This window comes from Schistocerca serialis, chromosome 5 (genome assembly GCF_023864345.2).
Source record: "Schistocerca serialis cubense isolate TAMUIC-IGC-003099 chromosome 5, iqSchSeri2.2, whole genome shotgun sequence".
In the NCBI taxonomy this organism is placed as follows: domain Eukaryota; kingdom Metazoa; phylum Arthropoda; class Insecta; order Orthoptera; family Acrididae; genus Schistocerca; species Schistocerca serialis.
In genome coordinates, this window is record NC_064642.1 from 146,604,420 (window position 1) to 146,621,795 (window position 17,376).

Consider the following 17,376-nt stretch of genomic DNA (forward strand, 5'->3'; position numbering starts at 1 on the left):
TTGGTAGACACTCGACGGCCGTGCCTTACCTCATGACCCATATATAGCTCGCAAGCAGCCCACCACGTCAGCGCCACAAAACAAGCCGCCCACTTTTTTGCGCACTCGTTAATATGAATATGCAAATCCAGAGAGATTGTTTGCACGGCGCCAACAGGCTTATGGCTGGCAGGTCAGAACGAGCGGTAATGGATGTTGCCGAGACACGGTCGTCCCCGCCGGGGAGCGCCAGATGTGAGCGGCGGCCACCGCCGACCGAGTAACGAAATTAAAGACAAAGTAAATGTTTGCGCTGCGGCCAAAACAAAGCCAACATGTTAAGCTACATCCGCGTGCGCGCAACAGTTAATTCCGAGTGCTGCCGGGTGATGTAATGCTCCGTATACGGGGCGACAGCGGCCAGTGATCTCATGGGAATGCTGTGCTGAATCCCGTCGTTGTTGTCATAGTTTTTCCTTCTGGGAGGTGGAGCAGCGGGAGTGGAAGTACTGTGTATCTTAAAATGCTAATGCAACCCGACATCTCACATTATTATTATTATTATTATTATTGTGTGATTCGTGGCTCAGTGGTTAATTTGTGGAACTACTGATTCAAAAGTCTAGGGTTCAACTCCTTGTCACTTTTAGAGTTTTTATCTGTCAGTTATCAGTTCTTTCACTTCAGTCAATATTTGTTTACGAGAAAAATGTCGAAATGTCCCATGATCCGGTGTCCACTTTTAATTGTAGATCCCTCTATAACTGGAAAAGTCAGTTTAAAAATCGGAGGAAGGTAATGTTTTACAACCAACAATGGAATATACCTAGCGTAGCACTGATTGATCAAGTCAACCTTTGGATTGATGACTGCTTTACTTCTATTATTATAATTATTTCGTATCGAGCACTTGGAGCTACACCAATGGCAAGCTTCCTCCTCCTCCTCCTCCTCCTCTTCTTCTTCTTCTTCTTCTTCTTCTTCTTCTTCTCCTTCCCGACAAGGAGTAGGACTTAGTGACCTGTTCCAGTCTCGTAGGATCTATTCCCATCATTTCTTTTGCTTTCCCACACTTCGTCTTCCTACTGGCTTGTATCTACTTGCTGCTTTTGATAATGTTCTTCCACTCATACGTTCTATACGGTCTCTTCATTTTTACCTAGTTGTATTTTGTCGTTTCGGCTATACAGGATGTCCGGGTTAAACAAATAATAACATAAGATATAATAACTTAAGATATAGACTAATTGAAATATTTATTGACGGTATGATTCTTAAGTATTTTTTTTTTTTTACGCACCCAATACACCTCGATATGAGCACCATCAATGGTGCGACAGACATCGTTCCACTTCTCTCGAAGTATTCTACAGCATTGCAGGCGCAATATCTGCGGCAGCTGCACCAGTGTAATGGCGCAGATCTAGTACATCACAAACTGGTGCCTGGTACATATGACTCTTGATAAACCCACAGAAAAAAATCAAGTGGTCTAATGCCTGAGCTTCTCGAGGGCGAAGCAGTTAATGGACTACCTCTTCCAATAGAGCGACCAGGGAAATCACGATCCAAGAAATACCACACAGTGATCACATAATGGCAAATGGCATCTTGTTGAAAGATCCCGTCACGAGGAAGTTGTGGCACAGCATACAGGTCCAAAATGTCTATGTAAGTTGTTGCAGTAACTGTAGTCACTGCAAAGGAGAACGTGCCTATAAACAACCCTGTCCTTCAAGAATCCGCACCACACATTCACTTTCGGAGAGTCAGTTCACGCTCTATCACTCACTGAGTGGGGAGGGGCAGTTTCCCGTATGCTGCAATTGTGCGCGTTTATCGTGTTGGAAGTGTGGAATGCCTCGTTTTCATGCATTTTTGTCAGAACTGGCTCCACGAATGCCTTCCGTCGCGGCATGTCCTCATGTCACCAAACTGCAGTGTGTACACCCGTAGGCGCAACCTTTTATGGACGACATCGTGTGCCGTCGAGCGAGGTAACTGTCACTACTTACTTGCTTGTCGACTTGGTGGCCCAACATCGAAAACGAACTCCCAGTTTACCGAGGCGGTTTGTCCCATTTCTTGATTTTTGCGGAAGTCGAAACGTTGTCAGTTCGTCGCATTCCTTGCGCCGGAAACAATGTTGTACCAGTGTAACAGACTAGCTCCGCGAAACAAAGCACAAGGCTACTGACACACATTTGCATCAAGAAAGCAGTTTACGAGCATGCGCACATGGTACCAACTGCCGCAAGCAAACACAGAAAACATCTGTCGCCGTATTTGTAGAAGCAAACCGTCTATAAATATCTCAATTACGTCTCAAGTTGTTACATTTTATATCAATGTTTAACCCGGATACTCTGTATATTTGCAACTCTGCTCTAATCTTTTCATATCTAAATTAGTGTTGTTGAGAACAGCTTTTTACAGACCTTTGAAATTTCATTTCCGCTGTTTGTACGCGGTTTTTATCCATCTTTCTCATTATACATTTCTTTCATAAAGCAGCATAAGGACGGCCATTACCTTATATAACTTGAGTTGGGTGTCCTTCCGGGATTTGTTTTTTAACGTTCATATTACGGTGCCGCAAATCATTTAGAACTTATTTAATTTAACATCTGTGTCTCTCTTGTAGTCGAGAGATATATCCAAGGTAACTAAAGTTAGAGTCTTGCTCAGTTAGTTGGCTATTTATCATTATTTTGACTCTTAGGAGATATCTCCACAAGAAAGCTATGATCTTTGTTTTGTTTATGGCAGTATTTAGATCATGTTACGTTGAGTACAGCTGCGACTTATGTAATGCTCATTGCAAGTCATCTCCTGTTTTATCTACAAGCAGCAGTTCTTCAGCAAGAAGCAGTGTACTATAAATTCGCTTTGTGCTAGGTTAATACCTTGTGTGCCATATACGAGTGGTATAATTTAAATATACATTAAACAGACTCAGAGAAAGACTACTTCCTTGTCTTACTCCTGGATTTATAATCAATACTTGCTGCTCCCTTTCTTTTCCAATGGTAATCCTTTGTACCACATTTCTTTCATTGTGCCTGTTCTTTCACTAAGTGTGCTTAGTAATGTATATCTTGCATCAACCAGAAGGTTGATTTGAACACCACAGTGCTTTACTATGCATGGTAATTTTGGAGGTGGTTTGACATTAGCGTGTTCTGACCTCTGAACTGACTTACCCAGCCGGTTACAGGAAGACCTACAGTTTAACGTGAATTCAAACCATGCTGCAACTCGGTCTTTTTCACATGGACAAACATTGTCAGAGATGAAAGAAGTGACAAGTGACAGATAAAGTCCTAGAAGTGACGGGAAACCGAGCCCGAGATATTTGGTTCCATAGTCTGACACTTTACCGTTTGAGCCCATTCAACACTGATTTACTACTATTTCTTTCTTTCGTTCTTTTTTCTTTCTTTCTGTTGCTCAGATATCTTTACGCTTTCTATTTTCTTAAGTAAGCCATGATCCAATATACACTACTGGCCATTAAAATTGCTACACCACGAAGATGACGTGCTACAGACGCGAAATTTAACCGATAGCAAGAAGATGCTGTGATATGCAAATGATCAGTTTTTCAGAGCATTGACACAAGGTTGGCATCGGTCGCGACACCTACAACGTGCTGATAAGAGGAAATTTTCCAACCGATTTCTCATACACAAACAGCAGTTGACCCGGCCTTGCCTGGTGAAACGTTGTTGTGATGCCTCGTGTAAGGAGGAGAAATGCGTACCATCACGTTTCCGTCTTTGATAAAGGTGGATTGTAGCCTATCGCGATTGCGGTTTATCGTATCGCAACATTGCTGCTCGCGTTGGTCGAGACCCAGTGACTGTTAGCAGAATATGGAATCGGTGGGTTCAGGAGGCTAATACGGAACGCTGTGCTGGATCCCAACGGCCTCGTATCACTAGCAGTTGAGATGACAGGCATCTTATCCGCTTGGCTGTAACGGATCGTGCAGCCATGTCTCGATCCCTGAGTCAACAGATGGGGACGTTTGCAAGACAACAACCATCTGCACGAACAGTTCGACGACGTTTGCAGCAGCATGGACTATCAGCTCTGAGACCATGGATGCAGTTACCTTTGACGCTGCATCACAGACAAGAGCGCCTGCGGTGGTGTACTCAACGACGAACCTGGGTGCACGAATGGCAAAACGTCATTTTTTCGGATGAATCCAGGTTCTGTTTACAGCATCATGATGGTCACATCCGTGTTTGGCGACATCGCGGTGAACGCACGTTGGAAGCGTGTATTCGTCATCGTCATACTGGCGTATCAACCAGTTGGATGGTATGGGGTGCCATTGGTTACACGTCTCGGTCACCTCTTGTTCGAATTGACGGCACTTTGAATAGTGGACGTTACATTTCAGATATGTTACGACCCGTGGCTCTAGCCTTCATTTAATCCCTGCGAAACCCTACATTTCAGCAGGATAATGCACGACCGCATGTTGCAGGTCCTGTACGGGCCATTCTGGATACATAAAATGTTCGACTGCTGACCTGGCCAGCACATTCTCCAGATCTCTCACCAACTGAAAACGTCTAGTCAATGGTGGCCGAGCAACTGCCTCGTCGCAATACGCCAGTCGCTACTCTTGATGAACTGTTGTATCGTGTTGAAGCTGCATGGGCAGCTGTACCTGTACACGTCATCCAAGCTGTGTTTGACTCAATGCCCAGGCGTATCAAGGCCGTTATTACGGCCAGAGGTGGCTGTTCTGGGTACTGATTTCTCAGGATCTATGCACCCAAACTGGGTGAAAATGTAGTCACATGTCAGTTCTAGTATAATATATTTGTCCAATGAATACCAGTTTATCATCTGCATTTCTTCTTGGTGTAGTAATTTTAATGGCCATTAGTGTACATGGTGTTACAGGTACAAGTGCAGATATTTTTATTGATGACTGATGACAGTGTATTGAACAACGTTATATCAGTATTTACTTCATTTTGAGACTAATGATAATAGCTTCACGAGTAGTATGTTTTTAGTTTGGTTAATACCTCCGAGAACGCAAGTCACAAGTAAGTCATTAATGTTTATTTCCCCCTGGGTTGCAGGTCAGGTACTGAAGTTGTAAATGTGGATTGAAAATGGGATGTCTATACCAGTGCGGTAATCCTGTGTCTTACTTTCTTTTATCCCAGAACCTTTACTCTTTCTACTGGTTCTTAGATGTGATATGCTTAGTAATATTTTCTACGATAATTTGAAGCTACTTTTTTCCTGTTAGTGTTCTTAAATTTTGATATGGTATGGTGAATGGGTTTCTAACTTAGATGTGGGAGAGTGAAAAATAACACGAATGAATAGGAGGAAATATGGGGTATCTTTTTAACGAATTGTATGCCAACGGACGGCTCAGCTTCGTTGGGAGAATTGTGGGGACGATTAACGCAGCTCCAAAAGAGACCCAAAACTCAGTCTCGCGTACCGTACAGTTGAGAGGTTGGGATCCTTCCCAGAACGAACCAGCAAAGGACGAATGGATTCAGATGCAAGATTTAAACTTATCGGCCCTATCAATGGAGAGATTCTCAATAAAGATACATGCTGGTTATTACAAGGAAGACTCCTTTTCGTGGGACGCTCTTTCGTGTGTTTAAAGAGCCAAAATTCTAGTTAGACTAAACTAATTTACAGCATGCATCCTACGTCGAACAAGGACAAAACAGATCAGTTCTCTTACGGATGCGTGCAGTTCTACTGCGCTCAAATCAACGTACAATCCGCGACGGAAAATGCCTGTCTTTTAACGTCGTTCACTGGAATTCTTGGAATAGTTTATCTGACAATTCCGTGCTGAGTAAACAGATCCCATATGAAATGTGCAGTACTTGTTTTTACGGTTTCTCTCTTTTGCGTTAACCGAGGTAAATATTCAAGAGTTTGCCAGACGAGTTTCCTTCTTATTTATTTGGAACTTTTTTTTTGTTATTTAGTTCACTTCCTAAGTGCTCTTCCAAGTAATCTGTCGTGCATCTCTCTTCTCAAAACTATCTTTATGCACTATATTTCATGGTCGGAATGACTGTTTGACGATCGTTTGGTGAAACAATAAAGAATGTGTTACAATACTTACGCTCAGTACATCAGATTTAGTTGTGTTTCAACTCAACTTTCAGTATTTCCATCATTTACATTGCAATAGTTTTATGAAGGTACTACCTACCAACATGTAACTGTCTCGTCTGACAACAGCGTCAGACAACAATCAGTTTATATAATCAGGCAAGGATATTCATCAGGTTACGAACATATCAAGAGCAGTAACGGCACTAACGTAAATCATCGTTTTACCCCAAGCTACTTTAGCTCTTCAGTCTAATCACAGGCATGTCCTGATATTCCGCCAACGGCAGATATTTTGTTAAGTAATTAGCAGTGCGAAACTCTACTGCACACGTTACCGCAGAACTCGATTTAAAGAAACCTACTTTGTAAATCATCCACAACCGTTCAGTAGCTTAACAATGACCCATGACTGAAATTGCGCGTTAATTACATGCAGTATCCCCTTACGTTGTTATTCTTAGTTATTACTATGGTACGATCATTACCTGTTCAAAAATGGTTCAAATGGCTCTGAGCACTATGGGACTCAACTGCTGAGGTCATTAGTCTCCTAGAACTTAGAACTAGTTAAACCTAACTAACCTAAGGACATCACAAACATCCATGCCCGAGGCAGGATTCGAACCTGCGACCGTAGCGGTCTTGCGGTTCCAGACTGCAGCGCCTTTAACCGCACGGCCACTTCGGCCGGCCATTACCTGTTGCGAATTAAATGTTTTGTCGACGGATCTTTACGTTGCGTGATAGAACAGCTTTTCATTTCTCTCGATTTAGATGCAGCCTTTGCACGACGTTGAAATTTTGTCGATTTTGTGATCAGATACGAGTGATTTCCTTTAGTGGAAGGGCGCTACTGTTAGTGGGTAAAGATAACGGCGCCATAATTTACGTACTCTGCTGTCTTCCCTATCGTTTAACCAATCTTACGGGGCTCGTTGTTTTCGTGATTTGACAAATTTATTTTCTATAAACCTTACGGCTGGATGTCCTTTTTGCCGCCTCAAAAAAATGGTTCAAATGGCTCTGAGCACTATGGGACTTAAGATCTATGGTCATCAGTCCCCTAGAACTTACAACTACTTAAACCTAACTAACCTAAGGACATCACACAAGCCCCAGTCATCACGAGGCAGACAGAAAATCCCTGATCCCGCCGGGAATCGAACCTGGGACCCCGAGCGCGGGAAGCGAGAACGCTACCGCACGACCACGAGTTGCGGACTTTGCCGCCTCACTCGTCTATGTTGCCGTTATTTTAACTGTTTGTGGTTCGCATTTTCTGACGTGGAGATTGAGGACCAGTCCATATTTGTATCGTATTTGCTGAATCTGAGACTGAGGACTGGTGCGCCTAAACGGGTGTGGTAAACCATCTAAAGCCACACCCACTCTGACCGACGTACCAGACCAACGATCGTTAGTAGATGCGGGTCTTGCTGAACACCCTGAGCTAGCGTGCAGCACGTTAAACTATGCGGGCAGATCGCCGTCAGCTGCTGCGCTACCTGCTTGTAACACGTGTTCTCGCGCATTCGCTGCATCCGGCCAGACGTGGCGCCGTGCGCTCGCTTCATTTGCGCGCCTCTTAGCGGCTCATTAAGTCGTCTGGCGACGGCACGCCACGTTCTGTGCGTGGAACTGCACACACGCGCTGTTAATAAGCCGTTGCCAACTGCTCGCCGTTCCCGGCTAAAGAAACGGTACATCCGCGACGCTTCTCTGCCGCTGTTGTATAATAATTACAATCGTCAGGTCAAACGTGCGCTGTCAGACGTCACAGAGGCATCTTGCCCGTACTTTCCAATTAACAGTAAGTGACTCACTTCGTATTTAACTCATAGGAAGTGAAATGTCATGTCAGACAGATCATGCAGCTGTCATGACGAATCCTGTTCTGAATGCGGGGAAAAATTACCACTGGTATTCCACACGGTTCAATTCGGGGACCACTCCTGTTCTTGTTGTATGCAAATGATCTTCCATCTTACACTAACAAAGCAGAAATTATGTTCTTTGCTGATGACGCAAACATAAAACCAAACACACCGACAACGACACAATGAGCAATAAATGATATATTGAAAAGTATAACTGATGGGTTTTCCGTAAATGGTCTAGCATTTAACTTAAGGAAAAAAGTGGATTATTTAATTCTGAAAAAAGCAAGATATATCGTCTTCAATAAAAGTACAGCACGGGAGAAAGGTATTATGTAAAACTGAGTGTTCCTAATTCCTAAACATGAATATTAATCTAGTTTGATTTGGAATCGCGTAGAAGATGTGTACCGGTCTTCCACCACGGGATGATAGTAACAGCGGACGACGGCAGTCGACAACGGCCAATTGCGCTCCTGTATTCAAAACATGTGACGTCACGCCACTGCGCGGAAGCTCGCGGAAGCCGAATTTTGCTGTAGTCAGTAGCGAGCCAGTAGCGGACACGCAACAAAGCTACGATCCGCCTTGAAAATGTCCTCCGCAGATGGGGACGAATCGTCGGGTTTCAAAGTGAAATCAATTCGAACACGGCATAATACCTCGGAATATTTTACTGATTGTGACAGTACATGCCGTGCAAGTATACATTTAACAAAATTTCTCTTATCTGCTGACTTATTGACACATTACATATCATATCGAGTTACTATGAATGGGATCCAAGGAATATATTAGAAGTATCAAAATGGCTCTGAGCACTATGGGACTTAACATCTATGGTCATCAGTCCCCTAGAACTACTTAAACGTAACTAACCTAAGGACATCACACAACACCCCAGTCATCACGAGGCAGAGAAAATCCCTGACCCCGCCGGGAATCGAACCCGGGAGGATATTTCATGTAGACTGGTAATAGAAAGAAAAGCGTCTATGAGAAAGATATATCTGTTACTTGAAAGCTGACTAAAAATTGGGATAGATTGCTAGAAGACATCTTGAGGCAGTGTCCGTCAAAGTTTTTTTGTTCAGGACCCAATACTGACATTGTGGGGCGGCATCTCGTGCCGAGTATGTACCGGATGTTATTATTAATTGGTAAACTACATAAATTATTATGTAATTAGCCCCCAGTAAACTAGCTAAGGCAAGGGCACGGAAAGTTGGCCGGAGTTCCCAAAGTTCTCATCTTCGGAACACTTTGTGACGACTGTGGTCTGTTTCAGGTTACTGCCAACCTCTGCGATCTAACAGATGGAACACTATAGCTGCATGGTGGACAGTTGCTGGTTTTACTATATGTGCGAATGACTGATTAATTATACTATTTGTACTTACATTTGAATGGATTATTGAATATGAGACACTATTACAAAAGTGTGCTACATTATTTAAATGCCAATTTTCTTCTATACACGACATTGTATTACAACAGCCTCAGGTAATTTATAGTTCCTTGTTAGAAATAAGCACAGCATTTGAAGACGACCTGCTCTGTAACGCGCTTCACCATCCGGCGTTACTTCAGTGTCAAAATTCATACCGTAGCAGCTGATCGGAACCAGTCGCGCTCGCGCACGATTTGTCTGTATTGGAAGGTAAACAAGAAAACATTCCCACTCCACACCCTCTAAACCCGCAGTGGCCGCACCACTTAACCCTCTTCCCGACAGGTAAGCGACCAACTTTACTTACAAGGGGAGGCCGCCAATTGTGAAATTCAGATTCGATTCATACTGCGCATAATAAAAGCTCATGGCCAGAGGTGTAATGTGGCAAAGCACCAAGATGCACTTCTCAGCCGTTGTCGAGAAAATCGACAGTTAAAAGAAACCGTTGCGGTGAAATACTCTATACGGTTACGAATGTTCTTCAGCGTTGTGGCGCAGCGGTAAGCGCTTGGGTTCGTAATCTGAAGGTCGCCGGATCGAATCCCGCGGCATGCACCTTTTTTTATTATTAGTTTTTTGTAATTCAAATATATATATTTGAATTACAAAAAACTAATAATAAAAAAAAGTTGCATGCCGCGAATTAATGAATTGCTTATGTATGTTGGTGAAGGCGGATCGCTCTCCAATTGTACCGCCTCCATTTTTCCGTTTGTTTAACAGGGTGTACCAAAGCTCTCACGCCCGCACTGATTTTCGACGATGTTGTAAGTTGCGCTAGGGACCGCATCTATCTTCTTTCGAAGTTAGCAGGCAACTACGCTGTTATGCGGCGGCTCGTTTCGGCCCATTCAACATCTGTCCATCAAGTGTAACGAGCGAGTAACGGAGTTTATATTTCATACCTGCCACAGCAAATTTGTGTTCGTGGGGTCTCTATTCTAATTCGAACGTTTGACTTACGCTATACGTATTCGTTTCGGAATATCGTTTCTACGTCTTCCGTTAACTATACGTGGTAAACATTATGAAGACAATTAATAACATTTGTGAAATACAACTTTGTTTGCGTAAAACATAATCATGTTCGAAGTCGCCAGTTTTTCCACGACAAACGACTTTCAACAACTTATTATATGCATAATTGTTGCAACTGATTGCCGGGAATTATATATATGTGTGTGTGTGTACATATATAAACATTTGAATTACAAAAACAAATAAAAAAAAAATTGCGTGGTGCGAGAATCGATCCGGCGACTTTCGGATTACAAACCGGAGCGTTTACCGCTGCGCCACAACGCTGCAGAAAATTGTAAATCGTAGAGAGTATTTCACCGCAACGGTTTCTTTTTAACTGTCGGTTTTCTCGACAACGGCTGAGAAGTGCATGTTAGTGCTTTGCCACATTACACCTCTGGCCATGAGCTTTTATTATGCGCAGTATGAATCGAATCTGAATTTCACAATTGGCGGCCTCCCCTTGTTAGTTCACGGCCGGGTTCACCAATGTCAAGAAAAAATAAGTACAACTTAAAATACACTGCTGGCCATTAAAATTGCTTCACCATGAAGAAATGCAGGTAATAAACGGGTATTCATTGGACAAATATATTATACTAGAACTGACATGTGATTACATTTTCACGCAATTTGGGTGCATAGATCCTGAGAAATCAGTACCCAGAACAACCACCTCTGGCCGTAATAACGGCCTTGATACGCCTGGGCATTGAGTCAAACAGAGCTTGGATGGCGTGTACAGGTACAGCTGCCCATGCAGCTTTAACACGATACCACAGTTCATCTAGAGTAGCGACTGGCGTATTGTGACGAGGCAGTTGCTCGGCCACCATTGACCACACGTTTTCAGTTGGTGAGAGATCTGGAAAATGTGCTGGCCAGGGCAGCAGTCGAACATTTTCTGTATCCACAAAGGCCCGTGAAGGACCTGCAACATGCGGTCGTGCATTATCCTGCTGAAATGTAGGGTTTCGCAGGAATCGAATGAAGGGTAGAGGCACGGGTCGTAACACATCTGTAATGTAACGTCCACTGTTCAAAGTGCTGTCAATGCGAACAAGAGGTGACAAAAACGTGTAACCAGTGGCACCCCATACAATCACGCCGAGTGATACGCCAGTATGGCGATGACGAATACACGCTTCCAACGTGCGTTCACCGCGATGTCATCGAACACGGATGCGACCATCATGATGCTGTAAACAGAACCTGGATTCATCCGAAAAAATGACGTTATGCGACGTTCGCCGTTGGGTACACCATCGCAGGTGCTCCTGTCTGTGATGCAGCGTCATGGGTAACCGCAGCCATGGCCTCCGACCTGATAGTCCATGCTGCCGCAAACGTCGTCGAACTGTTCGTGCAGATGGTTGTTGTCTTGCAAACGTCCCCATCTGTTGACTCAGTGATCGAGACGTGGCTGCACGATCCGTTTTAGCCACGCGGATAAGATGCCTGTCATCTCGACTGCTAGTGATACGAGGCCGTTGGGATCCAGCACGGCGTTCTGTATTACTCTCCTCAACGCACCGATTCCATATTCTGCTAACAGTCATTGGATCTCGACGAACGAGAGCAGCAGTGACGCGATACGATAAACCGCAATCGCGATAGGTTACAACCGACTTTTATCAAAGTCGGAGACGTGATGGCACGCATTTGTCCTCCTTACACGAGGCATCACAACAACGTTTCACCAGGCAACGCCGATCAAATGGTTCAAATGGCTCTGAGCACTATGGGACTCAACTGCTGAGGTCATTAGTCCCCTAGAACTTAGAACTAGTTAAACCTAACTAACCTAAGGACATCACAAACATCCATGCCCGAGGCAGGATTCGAACCTGCGACCGTAGCGGTCTTGCGGTTCCAGACTGCAGCGCCTTTAACCGCACGGCCACTTCGGCCGGCGCAACGCCGATCAACTGCTGTTTGTGTATGAGAAATCGGTTGGAAACTTTCCTCATGTCAGCGTGTTTTAGGTGTCGCCACCGGCGCCAACCTTGTGTGAATGCTCTCAAAAGCTAATCATTTGCATATGACAGCATCTTCTTCCTGTCGGTTAAATTTCGCGTCTGTAGCACGTCATCTTCGTGGTGTAGCAATTTTAATGGCCAGTAGTGTATTATTGCTTCTGTAACTATTTTTCTTTCTTAGTGAGCAGGAAAAATTCACCGTAAGAAACTCTTAACGTTAGTTGACGTTTTTGGATCCGACTCTTAGTTGGTGGAATCATATTATTACGAAATGCGGCTGAGAACCAAGGGCCACACGAATACTTTAATCGGGTCGCATGCGACCCACGTGCGGCAGTTTCAAAATGGTTCAAATGGCTCTGAGCACTATGGGACTTAACATCTGTGGTCATCAGTCCCCTAGAACTTAGAACTACTTAAACCTAACTAACCTAAGAACATCACACACACCCATGCCCGAGGCAGGATTCGAACCTGCGACCGTAGCAGTCACGCGGTTCCTGACTGCGCGCCTAGAACCGCGAGACCACCGCGGCCGGCTGTGCGGCAGTTTGACGACCACTACTATTGGGTGTGGAAGAATAGTTTATAATAGATTGCAGTGGGGGCCGGGAGAGGGGGTAGGGGCTGAAAATTGAAAACGGTCGCTAAGGCTTGACATCAGTAAGCATTCTGACATGGAGTTGTGCTGTGTCAGTTATGCAGCTATGAAAAGACTTGGCGCAAGATACACTTCAGGGAAGATTCGCGTCAGGCCAGTCCTTGCACAGAAGACAATTAGAAGAAGAAAATAGTTGTACATCGTCTGTCAGTTCTTTACTGCAATGCCGAGAACACTGCAGGCCATGCCGTTTTGGCCAGCCTGCAGACGGCAGTGAGAAGCTACGCAGCTACTGTCCGCTGTGCGGGGACGGGCAGGACGTAGGACGTGCGGGGTGCCACGTGTGGCGTCCCTGATGAGGCGGCGTCGGGCCGCCGTCCCATTAGCGTCGCCGTAAATCAGGCCAGCCTGCGTTGAGTTACGAGCCAGCCGCCGCCGCAGCCGTTGGTACGCCTGTCAGTGGCGCCCCCGTCACGCTGGCGGCTCCCTCTTGCGGTTCTTTTCGCACTTTTCGCACTCTCCGACTCGACAGTCTTCCACTGTCTGCCCACGATAACTTTACGGTTTTACTGGTGCTGCCAAAAGCGGAGAACATCGGCCATAGTCGACAGATATTCATTTACCTCCGAGCGCTGCCGACGATATAGCTGCCCCTAGGAGCGAAGCATATGGGTTGCTCCCCTAAGATTCCAGCAAATGAATCTTACCTCGACATATGTACAGGGTGGTGCAGATAGCAGTAGCCCGCGTATGTATAATAAAGGAAATAGAAACAACGAGCTGAAATGGACTTACCATTTATTTACAATTAAAAATACATTTTCACATTTACATCCATACTCCGCAAGGCGGAGGGTACTTTGAGTACCTCTATCGGTTCTCCCTTCTATTCCAGTCTCGTATTGTTCGTGGAAAGAAAGATTGTCGGTATGCCTCTGTGTGGGCTCTAATCTCTCTGATTTTATCCTCATGGTCTCTTCGCGAGATGTACGTAGGATGGAGCAATATATTGCTTGACTCCTCGGTGAAGGCATGTTCTCGAAACTTCAACAAAAGCCCGTACCGAGCTACTGAGCGTCTCTCCTGTAGTCTTCCACTGGAGTTTATCTATCATCTCCGTAACGCTTTCGCGATTACTAAGTGATCCTGTAACGGAGCGCTGCTCTCCGTTGGAACTTCTCTATCTCTTCCATCAACCCTATCTGGTACGGATCCCACACTGGTGAGCAATATTCAAGCAGTGGGCGAACAAGTGTACTGTAACCTACTTCCTTTATTTATAGAAGATGCTGAAAGTGACCCCTGCAACATCAATACACAGCTGTGCGCACCTAAGCATATTCAAGTGCAGCCGGCGTAAAGTTCGGATATCGATGTCGGCAACTTCACGACTGATGTTGCCTTTCAGTTCCTGTATTGTGTGTGGATTTGTTTCATAGACCTTGCTCTTCAAGTGTCTCCACAGGAAACAATCACAATTTGTTCGATCCGGCGAACGTGGTGGCCTTAAATGTTTCCTGACAGTTCGTTCCTCAGCGAAGACATCTTAAGGCCCCCACACACGCTACTGCCTGCTTGACAATCACGCTTGCGCAAGCGTGCACAAATTTCTCGCGCCTCTACACGACTCAAGCACGCACGTACGAGCATCAGTTTGTTTACAACAGAACAGGTCTGTGAACTTCGTCTGCTGCAGCCCCTGATTTGTAAGTGCTGTCACGTTTCCTTTTTCTCGTCTGTAATTCGTTCGTAATGTATTAATTTTCTTAATAACAGTATCTTTAGTTGCTGATGGCTCTAACTCTTTGTACTTTGTGAGAAGCACCTCATATGCCGCCTATCTTTTCGTTTTATCGTGATATTCTTTACTTTTAATATCACATAATCATGGGTGTGTAAGTAGCACCTAATAAATTCCTCCAACACTTCCCGGTCCGACGTCAGAACGAAGAAGGAAACGACACAAAACCTAAACAAACGCGCGCTCTCCACAGTCTGTGTCCGAATGACAGATGTGTGCTTGTTCAAGCCTCCCTGCTCTAGGCACACACGAGCAAGCATGTACACGCTTGGAGGCTTGCACAAGCACGCATAATCGAAATTCGGTCAAGCGTCAAGCTGCTTGTGGAACCCTGATGCTTGCGCTAATTTACCCTACACACAGTCAAGCAAGCTTTCACAAGCACGCTTGCACAAGCGTGATTGTCGAGCATGCAGTAGCGTGTGTGGGGGCCTTTAGAGCTGTTCCAGGGATACCTTAGACGTGTCGCACGTTGCCCCATCTTGCTGGAAGAAGCAGTATTGGCTTTGATATTCAGCAAATTGAATACAAAATGTATGAAACATCCCCTTAGAAAAATTATAAATGACTGTGCTTAAACTGACACACAATATTTTTAGCGCAACGCAATCTGACTTTCAATAATCCCTACAAAAGAATGGCCCTGACTAACAACAACCTATACCTTTCATGAATCACTTACATCACAAAAATCTTCGCTACTCGAACTACTGCAATACAGCGAGCGCCAATACTGCCAGCTAAATAAAAGATTCAAACTACTGAAGGCACTAGCTACTGATAGGCATAGTTAGCAAATGAAAGATTTTGATAGAGAACAAACAATGTATTTACCTTAATAGTGTTCAAAAGTCATAATATATATAGCAGTTCATGACATCCAGTCTTACAAATTTACAGTCTCTGATGGACACACGTCCAGATCATCCGCTCTCAAAACTCTGCCATCTCTCTCCCCACATCCACCACTGCTGGCGGTTCACCTTCAACTGCGCAACGCTACGCGCTGTTCACATCCAACTGCCCAACACTACAATAGCGACTATTGCAACAATGCCAACCAGCCACAGACTGCACACAGCACAGCCAGTGATTTTCATACAGAGCGCTACGTGGTGTTACCAATATAAAAACCTAAACAGCCTACTTACAAACGTATCAAATTTTTCACACATACAACCGTGTTGAGTGCTGTGTCAAAAAATATCTGTCCAATGACGCGCGTTCCTGTTAGAACGCATCAAACGCCGATTTCTTCATCATGGAGAGGTTGCTGTCACACGATATTAGGGTTCTCCCTTGCCCAGTACCTCGTGCTCTGTGAATTCACATGACCTTCCATCGTTGATGTTGTTCAAAAGCCACGTGTAGTAATCTACGAGTGTCTGCTTATCATCCTCCCGTAATTGCTGCACAACAGTCAGCAGTATCTAGCACTGCGCACGCGGCAGGCTTGTACGACGCGGCAGCCGCCACCTGTTGTGGTTTCTCTCTGGCGCCCTCGACCCCTACACCGGCGTGACCAGCCCGCGCCAACGCTGTGGTGAAAGTCAAGTGCCGCGTCTCCCTGGCAGTGAAACCACCGACCCGCGGCCACACTCTTGACTGACGCGTCCTCGACTCATGACAATGTCTCACGCGACTGTCGCTCCTGCAGTCACGGACTGCCGTAGGCTCTCTTATCACCAGCGCCATGGGAATTTTGTACCTTCTTGGCAGCCTACATATCTTACTCTCCGTTGAGTGCGGCGCAGTCAACTTGCTATGTCTACGTTCGTATCTTAGCTTACTTACTCGCTGATTTAACTCTTTGAGCTCCAGTGGTTTCGCCAGGCCGTAGCGGCCGAGCGGTTCTAGGCGCTACAGTCTGGAACTGTGCGATCGCTACGGTCGCAGGTTCGAATCCTGCCTCGGGTATGGATGTGTGTGTCGTCCTTAGGTTGGTTAGGTTTAAGTAGTTCTAAGTTCTAGGGGACTGTTGACCTCAGAAGTTAAGTCCCATAGTGCTCAGAGCCATTTGAACCATTTTGAACCCAGTGGTTTCGGCCTCAAACAACCACTTCATTAACTTTGTTCTGAAGTTCCAGCGCCTCTAGCACGAAACTACAGAGGCTGCTAAAGCCCAGATTCAGTGCTTTCGTAGTGTCGGTAGTTTAGTTTTAAAGGCAGTTGTACTTCAGAACAAAATTAATGAAATGGTGGTCGGTGGCAGAAAACACTGGGGCTCAAAGGGTCAAGCTTGGTCAGGTGTCATCGAGGTCGGTATGTAGCCAGAGGATACTATCGTAAGGTGCGTAGCTAGTTGGTCACTCATTCAAGTTGGTCATGGGGCAGCCAGCTTCATGCACTTCACTTGAGTGCACATGACCTGCATGGTACGCATCCCTCCACGCGAGAGCGCTGGATGTAGCTGTTAACGAAACATTCCGCGTCGATAAATGCTGTCTACGGCCTACCCCTACTGTGAAGTTATACTACATTGATGGAATTTCTTCTCTAAACAGTCGGCGAGAAATACCAGAGAAAAAGAAGAGATGAAATCA